The following is a 14,365-nucleotide window of genomic DNA, read 5'->3' as shown; positions in this document are numbered from 1 at the left end:
TGGGTCAAAGTGACAGCTAACGTGTGCTGCTATTACAACACATTACATAAATAACTCTGTATAATTGCTACCATCCATCAATTTAGGGAGATCAGTGGTGAGAGACGCTGCCAGTTTCTTGGAATGAAACCTAAAGCTCCAAATAGCTCATTCAGTCACACGCGCTAATCAATGCCAGTTTTTTTTAAGGGAGGGTAAAATTGGTCTGGTCACCAATTCAGCCCTGAGAAGGATTCCCCTGTGCATGTTCCCTAGGAGTTTGCAAGGCTTTGCCCAATGCTCACTTTAAATGATTTTTTTTTTTCCTCAGCTCTCACCAAACTCTTCTGTATCATAGTGTTACTTTGTACTCTGCCTTCCCCTGTGCTGTAACTTGAAGCCTCTGCTGAGTTGGCTGAGGAGAGTCAGCTTTCCGATGGATTCAGGTTGATCTGACCACCATAGGCTGCAGGACAGAACATCCTGGCTCCTGTGCAGATCTGAGGAGTTCTACAAGTCCAGCATCTCTATACACATGGGTCAGGTTAACCTGATTCGTTCTCAATTCCTGTTTCATTCCGGGTTGACAGAAGAGTAACCATGATTTCTAAAAACAAACAAATGGAAAAAACATGTTAGACATGTGTCATTCAATAAGTGTGAATTTGCAAATAGACAGGGTTTTCAATGGTCCCATCCTACAGTCTTAAAAAAATTTTAACCATGTTTTAAATTAAAGTATAGTTAATTCACAATGTTGTGTTAGTTTCAGATGTACTTAGTTCCCTGTGTTATATAGTAGGTCCTTGTTGTTTGTCCATTTTATGTGTAGTAGTGTGTATATGTTAACTCCAAACCCCAAATTTATCCCTTCCCCAGCTTTCCCCTTTGGCAGCCACAAGCTTGTTTTCTATGTCTGTGAATCTATTTCTGTTTTGTTAATAAGTTCATTTATATCATTTTTTTTTAGATTTCACATATAATTGATATCATATATCTGCCTTTCTCTGTCTGACTTACTTCATTTAGTATGATTATCTTTAGGTCCATCCATGTTTCCATAAATTGAATTATTTCATATTTTTTTATGGCTGAGTATTATTTCTTTGGAAATATATCATTATTTCATTGTATATATATCACATCTTCTTTATCCACTCACTTGTCGGGTCCCTTCTTCCTCTTGAACCCAGTCAATTTCATACACTAGGCTGTAAGTATACCCTGGGGCAAGGGCAGTTTACTACATCCTGTTTCCCCAGGGCCTACGGCAGTATGTCTGGCACAAAGTGACAGAATAATTTTATTGAACTGATATTGTAATGAAGTCACATTCTCATAGGCAGATAATGAAATCAAACTGGAAGTTCCAACAAAGGCTCTTCTGAGCAGAGATAGTCAACAGCTGAGGCTTCCCATGTGGCACAAGTGGCAAAGAACCTACCAAAATAAGAGACGCAGGCTCGATCTCTCGGTTGGAGAGATCCCCTGGCCTGGCAACCCACTCCATTATTCATGCCTGGAGAATCTCATGGACAGAGGCGCCTGGCAGGGCTACAGTCCATGGGGTCACAAGAGTCGGACACGACTGAAGCATCTTCACATATATGCACAGTCAACAACTTGCTTTTCAGTAACCCTGAGAAAGTCTGCAAGCTCCTGGAGCGTGGGCACCTTGTTTAATTCCCATGTGCACGGACCACAGGCTCTTATGGGGGGTCGTGATGGTGGGGTAGGGGATGGACTCAACAAGTGTGTGGTGCAGACACAGCCAAGAACCTTCCAGCCTCAGCACCTACCTAATCTGGTTTTATTTCTCCACGGTAAGTTTGCCCCCTTTGAAAAAGACCCCTATGTCAGAAGACCATTTAGGTGGGGATCCTACATGAGGACAGGACAGGGCGCCTCTGAAATCCCTTTGGCTTCATGCTCCCTGCTCTGCCTTGGTCACCCAGACACATTTGTCCAAATGAATGCTTGAATCTATTCAGGATGTTGTAGCCTATTATGTTAGTCACAAGTACTTTTGTGGATAATTAGTAGGAAATGAAAGGATTCAAGGATGATTTGGTACTTCCAGAAATCCTTAGAAGTTCTTTAAGAGGAAAAAATAAGTAAGTCTTGCTAAAAACCCTCAAGCCAAGTGGCATTGTTCTTCTTCGTGGGAAATTACTACTTAGAAACAATGCTATGCAATGCATCATCCTTTTGGGGGCGATGACATTTACATTTTCTTGGGCCAAACAAGATCTGGCCAGTGATAGTTTTACCTTTTCTAGGTGCTGGTGTAAAGGGGTGGTGACATTAGGACCTCTTTCTTCCTGGCAGACGGCATACCAAAACGGTAAAATCAGTGAGATTGTCTCCTATTTGAATAGCACTCTACATTTTCATGGCTTCCCAGGTGACACTAGTGGTAAAGAGCTTAGGTGCCAATGCAGGAGACTTAAGAGATGCAGGTTCAATCCCCGGGTGGGGAAGATTCTCTGGAGGAGGACATGGCAACCCACTCCAGTATTCTTGCCTGGAGAATCCCATGGACAGAGAAGCCTGGCAGGCTAAAGTCCATGGGGTCACAAAGAGTTGGACACGGCCGAAATGACTAAGCATGGCACTACTTCTTCATAAACTTCATTCATTTACAGTACTATTTTTGTTTTGTTTTTGTTTTTATTAGTTGGAGGCTAATTACTTCACAACATTTCAGTGGGTTTTGTCATACATTGATATGAATCAGCCATAGATTTACACATATTCCCCATCCCGATCCCCCTTCCCACCTCCCTTCTCCACCTGATTCCTCTGGGTCTTCCCAGTGCACCAGGCCCGAGCACTTGTCTCATGCATCCCACCTGGGCTGGTGATCTGTTTCACCATAGATAGTATACATGCTGTTCTTTTGAAACATCCCACCCTCACCTTCTCCCACCGAGTTCAGAAGTCTGTTCTGTACTTCTGTGTCTCTTTTTCTGTTTTGCATATAGGGTTATTGTTACCATCTTTCTAAATTCCATATATATGTGTTAGTATGCTGTAATGTTCTTTATCTTTCTGGCTTACTTCACTCTGTATAATGGGCTCCAGTTTCATCCATCTCATTAGGACTGATTCAAATGAATTCTTTTTAACAGCTGAGTAATATTCCATGGTGTATATGTACCACAGCTTCCTTATCCATTCATCTGCTGATGGGCATCTAGGTTGCTTCCATGTCCTGGCTATTATAAACAGTGCTGCGATGAACATTGGGGTGCACGTGTCTCTTTCAGATCTGGTTTCCTCAGTGTGTATGCCCAGAAGTAGGATTGCTGGGCAGTTCTATTTCCAGTTTTTTAAGAAATCTCCACACTGTTTTCCATAGTGGCTGTACTAGTTTGCATTCCCACCAACAGTGTGAGAGGGTTCCCTTTTCTCCACACACTCTCCAGCATTTATTGCTTGTAGACTTTTGGATAGCAGCCATCCTGACTGGCGTGTAATGGTACCTCATTGTGGTTTTGATTTGCATTTCTCTAATAATGAGTGATGTTGAGCATCTTTTCATGTGTTTGTTAGCCATCTGTATGTCTTCTTTGGAGAAATGTCTGTTTAGTTCTTTGGCCCATTTTTTGATTGGGTCATTTATTTTTCTGGAATTGAGCTTCAGGAGTTGCTTGTATATTTTTGAGATTAACCCTTTGTTTCTTCATTTGCTATTATTTTCTCCCAATCTGAGGGCTGTCTTTTCACCTTACTTATAGTTTCCTTTGTAGTGCAAAAGCTTTTAAGTTTCATTAGGTCCCATTTGTTTAGTTTTGCTTTTATTTCCAATATTCTGGGAGGTGGGTCATAGAGGATCTTGCTGTGATTTATGTCAGAGAGTGTTTTGCCTATGTTCTCCTCTAGGAGTTTTATAGTTTCTGGTCTTACATTTAGATCTTTAATCCATTTTGAGTTTATTTTTGTGTATGGTGTTAGAAAGTGTTCTAGTTTCATTCTTTTACAAGTGGTTGACCAGTTTTCCCAGCACCACTTGTTAAAGAGGTTGTCTTTTTTCCATTGTATATCCTTGCCTCCTTTGTCAAAGATAAGGTGTCCATAGGTTCGTGGATTTATCTCTGGGCTTTCTATTCTGTTCCATGTCTTTGTGCCAGTACCATACTGTCTTGATGACTGTGGCTTTGTAGTAGAGTCTGAAGTCAGGCAGGTTGATTCCTCCAGTTCCATTCTTCTTTCTCAAGATTACTTTGGCTATTCGAGGTTTTTTGTATTTCCATACAAATTGTGAAATTCTTTGGTCTAGTTCTGTGAAAAATACCGTTGGTAGCTTGATAGGGATTGCATTGAGTCTATAGATTGCTTTGGGTAGAATAGCCATTTTGACAATATTGATTCTTCCAATCCATGAACACGGTATGTTTCTCCATCTGTTTGTGTCCTCTTTGATTTCTTTCATCAGTGTTTTATAGTTTTCTATGTATAGGTCTTTTGTTTCTTTAGGTAGATATACTCCTAAGTATTTTATTCTTTTTGTTGCAATGGTGAATGGTATTGTTTCCTTAATTTCTCTTTCTGTTTTTTCATTGTTAGTATATAGGAATGCAAGGGATTTCTGTGTGTTAATTTTATATCCTGCAACTTTACTATATTCATTGATTAGCTCTAGTAATTTTCTGGAAGAGTCTTTAGGGTTTTTTATGTAGAGGATCATGTCATCTGCAAACAGTGAGAGTTTCACTTCTTCTTTTCCTATCTGGATTCCTTTTACTTCTTTTTCTGCTCTGATTGCTGTGGCCAAAACTTCCAACACTATGTTGAATAGTAGTGGTGAGAGTGGGCACCCTTGTCTTGTTCCTGATTTCAGGGGAAATGCTTTCAATTTTTCACCATTGAGGGTGATGCTTGCTGTGGGTTTGTCATATATAGCTTTTATTATGTTGAGGTATGTTCCTTCTATTCCTGCTTTTTGGAAAGTTTTAATCATAAATGAGTGTTGAATTTTGTCAAATGCTTTCTCTGCATCTATTGAGATAATCATATGGTTTTTATCTTTCAATTTGTTAATGTGGTGTATTACATTGATTGATTTGTGGATATTAAAGAATCCTTGCATTCCTGGGATAAAGCCCACTTGGTCACGGTGTATGATTTTTTAAATATGTTGTTGGATTCTGTTTGCTAGAATTTTGTTAAGGATTTTTGCATCTATGTTCATCAGTGATATTGGCCTGTAGTTTTCTTTTTTTGTGGCATCTTTGTCTGGTTTTGGAATTAGGGTGATGGTGGCCTCATAGAATGAGTTTGGAAGCTTACCTTCATCTGCAATTTTCTGGAAGAGTTTGAGTAAGATAGGTGTTAGCTCTTCTCTAAATTTTTGGTAGAATTCAGCTGTGAAGCCATCTGGTCCTGGGCTTTTGTTTGCTGGAAGATTTTTGATTACAGTTTTGATTTCCTTGCCTGTGATGGGTCTGTTAAGATCTTCTATTTCTTCCTGGTTCAGTTTTGGAAAGTTATACTTTTCTAAGAATTTGTCCATTTCATCCAAGTTGTCCATTTTATTGGCATAGAGCTGCTGGTAGTAGTCTCTTATGATCCTTTGTATTTCAGTGTTGTCTGTTGTGATCTCTCCATTTTCATTTCTAATAAGAACCCCAGGGTTAGCAGAAGGAAAGAAATCTTAAAAATCAGGGCAGAAATAAATGCAATAGAAACTAAAGAGACCATAGCAAAAATCAACAAAGCTAAAAGCTGGTTTTTTGAAAAAATAAACAAAATTGACAAACCATTAGCAAGACTCATTAAGAAACAAAGAGAGAAGAACCAAATTTACAGTACTATTTGATCTTCAAAACCAGCTGGTAAGGATGGTAAGGCAGGAACTGGGCTGATGAAAGTAGGGAAGGTGGACAATGGTGTGCTTGGGGTCTCCCAGTTAGAGGGCAACACAGAAGCTCAGGCCCAATTCCTTGGAAGCCCCATTTCCACTAGGAGAAGAGGGGAAGAGCCCCTCTTCCTGATTTTAATTTCTGTTGCAGTGGCTGATTAAGCCTTCAGAGACATTCCCTTTGTTTCTGCTCCTAGGAGTCTGCACTGCTGTTTGCCTGAAACAGACATAAACAAAACAAAGCAAAAACCGAACACAAACAAAAGCAAACAACATTCTGACCAACCATGTCAGGTGTGTTGGCTTCGGAGCCTGTGACACAGTGCACTAGACTTGCTTGTTCTTGCCAATTTCCCCCAAAGCACTGCTTGTCTCAAGTTTGTCCTTCACTGGTCATGTGCTGCCATTTTCCAGTGTGAGTACTTCTGCCCTTTGGGCTGCCATCCGTAGATCTGGCTTTGGAGCCCCTTTCTTTTCTGCTCTGCTAACGTTGTCCTCAAAGACATCCCTCTTGCTCTGCCGAGTCTCACTCTCTGTCTGTCCCCCACTATCCCTGCTCCACATGTAGGCCTGCAACATATCTCATCTGATGACGCTTTCTCTTTCCTCCTCCTCCACAGTCTGTCTTCTCAATGCTCCAGCATTCTCTTAAACCTGGGTCTATTTACTGATCCCCATCAGGGAAAGGCAAACTCCATGCAATCTAGCACGGGGGCCCTTGGTGACCCAGTTCCAACCAGCCACCTTCACCCCAGTCAGTCACTCACGATGGCCTTGAATGAGCCTTAGTCTCCAGCCACATTCTCCTGGGCACTGCCTTGTTAACAACTATTTGACTGGAGACGAATTCATAATCCGTATTAATTAATATGCCTTTTGTTACCTGAACATTATTGATATTCATTTACATAACAAATTGCAGGCTACAGGCATTCGTTTCTGCAAAAATCCACCAATCAATAAAATGTTAATTGTACTCTTCTTCCACCTTTAAGACTTGGCTCATACATTTCCAAGCATAGAAATCTAATTAGTCAATTTTCAAGGGTTGACGCAAGTGCTGTTACCTCCAAGAAAGCTTCCAATCTCAATTTCTCTAGAAAGTGGGTCTCGCCCACAATCAACAGTTGGTGCCAAGGCCTTGCTTGTTTGCAATATTGCTCATGTATCTATCTCACTAGGCTGTGAGTTCCCTGTAACTCAGACTAGCCCTTAGTCATTCTCATGTTCTCTGCATCTAGTGTAAAATAGACACAAGTTTTCACTGAGGACTTCCCTGGTGGCGAAGTGGATAAGAATTTGCCTGCCAATGCAGGGGAAATGGGTTCGATCCCTGGTCTGGGAAGATCCTTGCCTTGGAGCAGCTAAGGCCATTAGCCACAACTACCGAAACCCATGCACCTAGAGCCCATGTTCTGCAACAAGAGAGGCCACCACAATAAAGAGTAGCCCCCGCTCGCCCAACTAGAAACTGGAGCACAGCAACCAGGATCCAGCACTTTCAAAATAAATAAATCAATAAAAATTAAAAAAAAATTGTCTTTAAAAAAAAGTTTTCATTGAATTGACTCCAGCACCATGAGAATTATATCTAAATGCCTCAAATATCTCTCTTCTCTTCTCCAGGGCATGGTTATCAAAGAATACTGGAATATCCAGAGCAGTTCAGTTGATACTTATTTACCAGGGTAACAAGAAGACAAAGCAAAAATAAAAAGGGTTCTGAACTTGAGGTTCCTACCCTTTGTGGACCCTCGAATTCTGGGCTCATATAAGGGCCCTGAAACACTGGTGGGAGGAAAAATGGGCTAACTTGAAGGAGATTCCTAAATATACCTCCTGTTGGCAACATATCTTTGTCAGAAAGGAAAGAGGTAGGGATCTGAGTCTAGAGGTCTCTCTTCTTGTCCTGTTTTGTCCCTTGGGCAACTCTCTGGGCAAGTCTGTTGGCTCCTCTGAGTTTTGGGGTTAATTGTGGCTTTTTCATAGACTTATTGTGAAGGTGGTCCTTAAAAGCCTTGGGCCTTTAAGACATGGAGACACTGAAAATGTGTAAGAGGGAAAATGATAAGTTGGTCCCAGGAAGATCAGACACTTTGAAAGAATATTTACCCAAAAATAAAAACCTATGTTTTACAAAACACTTGTAAATGACTGCTTTCAACAGCTTTGTTTATAGCACCTCAGAGTTGGCAAGAACCCAAAAGTCCATCAACAGAAGAATGGAGGAATGTATGGTATCTTCATTTAATGGAATACTGCTCAGCAATAAAAAAGAATAAATGACATATAAAATAAGGATTAATCTCAAAAACATGCTGAATGAAAGAAGCTAGACAAAAAGAAAGCAATACTGTATAATTCCATTTATATGAAATTGAAGATCACAGGTTGAATCTTCAGTGAGAGATATTGGCAATGGCGCCTGTGAGGGCAGAGATGGGGAAGAGGCATGAGGAAATGTTTCAGGCTACTGGTAATGCTCTGAATCTTGATTGATGTCTTTATTTCATGAGCATCTGCATTGTTAAAAATGCAGGCTCATCAGGTGGCTCAGTGGTAAAGAACCTGCCTGCCAATGCAGGAGACACAGAAGAAGCGAGTTTGATCCCTGGGTTGGGAAGATCCCCTGGAGAAGAAAATGGCAACCCACTCCAGTCTCCTTGCTGAGAAATCCCATGGACAGAGGAGCCCCAGGGGCTACAGTCCATGGCGTTGCAAAGAGTTGGACACAACTGATCACACATTCTCTCTCTTTTCTCCAATTAATTATACACTTAAGATCTGTGCAGTTCAGTTATATAAATGTTTGTCAATTTAAAAAAAAAATTGAGAAAAGTTGTGCAGAATCATTTAAGACTAGACTTGGAAATAAGCTTGCAGTATGGTGAATCCGTGACCTTGATAGTCAGTGGGGCCCCAGAGGCGACTTCTAGTGATATCAAGGGAGATTTCCAAGAGGAGGAGATATTTGGGGATGAGTTATGAAAAAATAGGTAGGAATCCACCAGATAGGCCAGGAAGTAGAGTTTATTTCAGCAAGAGGGAAAGGAGAACAATGGCTACAGGTTGGAAAGAGGTGGGAGGATGTGCAGGGGGTACTGAGGAATTGTGGGTGACCAAGGGGATGGCAGTTTCAGGTACCCAACAAGGCAGAGGGATATGCAGGCCCAGGTGCCTGGAGACAGAAATTGGAGAGAGTGGTCAGCATAAAAGGAGTAGGTAAAACATTTGGGAATGGATGGGCTGACTCAGAAAGTTAGAACAACATATCCTATGTGGTGTGAAGAAGAGCTAGGCTCTTGCACATACCAACAAGGTGACTTGGCGGCTTGGCTGGCTTTGACCTGGTCTCAGCAGCTGAGGGTGGACATGAAGTTGACTTCACATGCACACTGATGGAAACAGTGGTCTTCCTTTCTTTCAGGAAGGGTCCAGGGAAAGAAAACAAAGGGACCTTTCTCTCTGAGCTGTGTGATGTTGTCACCTCCAGTGATGGAACTTCAAGCACAGGGTTCTTTAGGCTGAGTGGAACAAGACCATCTCTCAGTTCATGAGTAAAGAAGACCCAGGGAAGGAAGAACATCCTAAGATGACCAGACTCATGTGGCTTTGCGCCTCTTGATGACTGCTACCTAACTTCTCTATGCCTCAATGCTTTATTTGTAGACAAAGAATTGTACTATTTATAACTATACCACAGGGCTGTCATAAAGATTCAATGAGTTATATTTACAAAGGACCCAGAGTGGCTCTTGGCACATGATGATATAAATGTCTTTCAAATAAATCTATGTAAATTGTGAAATAAAAGGCAGGGTTGTCAATGAAAAGAGCTATAAAAAGAACTCCCAAAGTGTTCTGGTGGTTTACTGGTAGAAGAAAATTTCCAAAGGAAGATCAAATTAATTTTTAAAATAAATTTGTACTTTAGACTTACATGAAAATTGTGAAAATAGTACAGAGAGTTCCTCGTCAAAATAACTTTAAGAACACATGCCCAGGGACTGTCCTGGTAGTCCAGTGGCTAAGAATCTGCGCTCCCAATGCAGGGAGCCTGAGTTCAGTCTCTGGTCAGGGAACTAGATCCTACATGCCAAAACTAAGAGTTTGCATGCTGCAACGAAGATCAAAGATCCTGCATGCCACGACTAAGACCCAGTGAGCTAAATAAATAAGCAAAATAAATATGAAAAAAAATTTTTTTTTAAATATGTGCCCAGCACTAGCCATGTACAAAGTGCTAAATTTGGCTCATGGGTGGGGATGGGGTGGGGAAAGAACAGGAATCATAGAGCAGTGGCTCGCCTAATACCTGTCAATCAGAGAGAAAAGATGCCCTTATGTTCATGTTGTTGTTGTTTAGTCACTAAGTTATGTCCAGTGCCTTTGTGACCCCCATGGACTATAGCCCACCAGGCTCCTCTGTCCATGGGATTTCCCATGAAAGAATACTGGAGTGGGTTGCCAATTCCTTCTTCATGAGATCGTCCCAACCCAGGGATTGAACCCACATCTCCTGCATTGGTAGGTAGATTCTTGACCACTGAGCCGCTAGGGATGAATTTATGTTCGTACATTTAGCCAACGACTGTTGAGAGCCTACTAAGTAGTCAGCACCATGATAGGTACTGAGGATCCGCTGGCAAATTCCTGCATCCAGCAAAGACTCCCAGCACCTGCCGTGTTCCTGGAACTGTGGCAGGCACTAGGCCACAACAGTGAAACTTAGTATCCATGCAGGCTGCTGCTATAAGAAACAGAAAGAGATACGCAGGTCAAGTGCTATGTGAGCCTCAAGCAAGGGGGGTCGTATCCACCTGGGAGAAGGATGGGGCAGCCTTTGACAGGTTGAGAGACAGATAATTAGGGAATCTGGCCTCCCTCCAACAAAGGCTTTTGGGAAAGATATGCAGCCTTAAAAAGGCTTGAGACCTTGTACCTGAACCTGATCCCATGGTGACATCATGCTATTATTGACCAGGGAGTAAAGACATCAAATCAATTTATTTCTCAGCACCTGCATTTCAGAGAGAAAGGGTTGAGAGTGAGAGGAGGATGGGAGTGTGTGGGAGGAAGAGAATATGAGAGGGAGACTGGGGGTGGTTGGTGGATGGAGAGAGACGGAGAAGAGAGAAAGGAAAAGGAAAATTATGTTTTCTCTTCTTTTTAGACAGAAGCAATGTCTGAAGGATTTCTAGAAGCCTGGTCCAGGCCTTAAACATTTCATGACTCAGATCATCTATGGCTGCTGATTTCCAAGTTCTTCCTACAAGAACACAGGGTCTTGTTCCTTAAAATGACCCGAAGAAGGTTGCAAAACACTCGCATCAGAAACCACTTTATTTTTAGTTACTTTCTCCCCTTCCTCCTGTGAGTGACTTCTTATCAGACGAAGGCTGCACAGAAACCCTGTGACCAGCTGGCCCTGGGTCCCCAGAGGGAGTAGCTGTGTGCAAGCAGGGGTGGGAGGGGGGCTCCTTCTTGGGACTCTCAAGTCCCCTCCCCACCGCCCAGCTCATCTGTTGTCATTCACTTCTCAGATACAATGAACTTTCAGAAAATGAAGAACATGTCTGAGTAACTTCATCCCAGCACACCCCCAACACACAAGAAGTTATTCAGATCCTCACAAATGATTGGCTACAAGGATGAGAGAAGCCTCTCGTTATGCCAGAATTGTTGTGTGAGCCTCAGAGGATGTCGCTTCTATTAACACTTTCAAGGGTGCATGTCATGTTATTGCGAGGCTGGCCCATCATGGAAAACAAAAACCCCCAAGGGCTGCGTGCATTTTATCTTGTTCATTGAGATTGTCAGCTCCTACCCGGTGCCCACTATCTCAAGGAATAGATTCACCATCTTCAACCCTCTTTCCTAAACTTGCTTTTAATTAATTTTCTAAAATGGTACACCTTATTGCAGACACTCAAATTAGAAAACTAACAGAGATTCTTGACTTTTCTTCTCTTTTTACTCCTCACATGATTCGTTACCAACTCGGTAAATCCTGCCACTTCGATATTTCTCTGAAATGCCTGCGCCCTCCTCATCCAGCTCTGAACAATTCCTGGGCCTCCTGCTGCATTCTTTGACTCCAGTCTTTGGAGCACTCATGCTAGACGGTGTCCTTCTGTGGCTCAGACCCTCTGCAGGTTACGTGTGCTTTTCAGTCGAGTCTAGAATGGAGAACGTGCGCTCTCCTTAACACAGCTCACTGATTTCTTCAGACCCCTTTGCTCCATCCCCGCCAGCCCCCAGACTACTTGTCTGTCATAACAAACTTCTTGTTTCCTGAAAACACCCACCAGCTTCTTTCTCCTTTTGTGCTGGGTGAATGTCTCAAAGTGCGGGGGAGGAGTGAGCTCAGTGGGATTTGGTGAATTACGTCATCCTGCTGGTCCTACCACTGCTGCTACAACTGACCAGAAAGAAGCCCAAACTGGGTAAACCCACTACCACTGATACACCACAAAGGTCATCGCAGCGTGGACTATGTGAGCTTAATACTGTCAGAAATTTTGCATCTCTACCAAAAAAAAAAAAGAAAAGAAAACACAAAAAGAAAAAATCTACACGTTAACTTCAGCCCTTACAGATTTAAAATAGCTTCATCAATAGAAAGCTAATAAAGGTCAAAGCCCCAAACTACATTGAAAAACTGCCAGTAAACTGTCTTGCCAGTTTCACATTTCAGATAATTTTTATGATACTGTGATACCATGGACCTTAAAATATGAATGCTCTCTTCCTCCAAACACCAACCGCCTACATACTGCTTTTCTACAAACTTCCACCACACCCCATACATAAGATATAGGAAAAAGGAATCCCCAAAACAAGTGTGGATAAGACCATTTGTCATCTAACATTATCCTTGCAGGATCATCTCAAGCTTGATTGGACAGGCCCACAATTCCATGACTGACAGGTCTTTAGTAGGACATTTAGCCCAGCTCACTGAACCACGGATAGGGTTCAGCAAGGTCAGGACCCCCTCTGTCAACAATCAAAAAGTTACTGCTTATTAGCCAATTTTATATTCAATCTGGGATGTTTTTTGATTAAATTGCCTACAAATACCTAGTTCCTTGAATTCTCATTTGAACTGGTTTTTGTATCTTATTAATGAAAGAATTGAAAAACATTTTGGACACTGTTGGGGTTTTTTTTTTATTTTTAAATTTTACATTGGAGTATAAATAATTTGCAATGTGTGTTAGTTTCAGGTGTACAACAAAGTAATTCAGGTATACACAGACATATATCTACTCTTTCTCAGACTATTTTCCCATATAGGTTATTACAGAGTCTTGAGGAGAGTTCCCTGTGCTATGCAGTAGGCCCTTATTGATTATTCTATTTATTTATTTTTAATTTTTAAAATTTATTTATTTTTAATTGGAGGATGATTGCTCTACAACATCCTCTTGGTTTCTGCCATACATCAACCTGAATTAGCCATCGGTATACATACATCCTTTCTCTCTTGAACCTCCCTTCTACCTCCCACACCATCCCACCCCTCTAGGTTGGACACCGTTTTATATCTGTAGGAAAGTCATGTTTTTAGCTTTGTGAAGATTATACTTTAACAACACTCTTGATGCACATACTCTTGGAAGTGAGAGTGACCTGTCATTCTGGATTTGTCTAGCCCAGCCCCGTCTTATGTGTCTCCTTTGGTGGATGCTTCTTGGCCTCCTCAAAACACCTTCTGTTTCACAAGTTCTCCCTGCCTCCTTCACCCTTCCCATCTCCTTCCTTTTAATAAAACTTTGAATATAACTTATACTGTAGCACGAATTAAATTGCACTATTGGGACTTCCCTGGTGGTACAGTGGTTAAGACTCTGTGCTCTCAATGGATGGGACCCAGGTTCTATCCCTGGTCAAGGAATTAGATCCTACACACTGCAGCCAAAAGATACTGCATGCTGCAACTAGGACCCAGCACAGTCAAATAATTTTTTATTTTAATTGCTCTATGGGTATTTACCTGTGGGCCCTCCCCCATCTATAGCCACAAGACTGAGAACAGGAGCTGAGTCTGTTTTTTCATCATGTGTCCCCTTGAGGGCCTATAGATCCAAGCAGGCATTCAGTGAAGATTTTAGAATGAATGATGGATGAATGAATGGATAGATTAATTGCACAAGACACTTTGAATACCAAGATGAATAAAATCAGTTGACTTGTGAAGAGATAAGCTTGTATATGGATAACCAATCCAAAGCTCAGTTACATGTATGCCTGTCTTAGCTTTAATTTCAGATTCACACATGTTCCCATTCCTTTTGTCTTGTGTCAGGAAAGCTTTAGAGTCCCATTGTTGTGTAGGTATGTATTTTCCTTTCCATGGGGATGACTGTTTGATGATTGACTGTTGTTTGAATAAATCTGACTAATCAGTTTTGTCCTGGGGATTTGGAAACATTAAACTATGTTCTTTGGAAAAGGATATAGTATTATTTCAAGTATAGTTATTATTTCAAGCCAAGGGCTGGCCAAATATCATTACTA

Source organism: Dama dama, chromosome 16, assembly GCF_033118175.1.
Source record: "Dama dama isolate Ldn47 chromosome 16, ASM3311817v1, whole genome shotgun sequence".
Classification (NCBI taxonomy): domain Eukaryota; kingdom Metazoa; phylum Chordata; class Mammalia; order Artiodactyla; family Cervidae; genus Dama; species Dama dama.
This window is presented reverse-complemented; position numbering follows the sequence as displayed.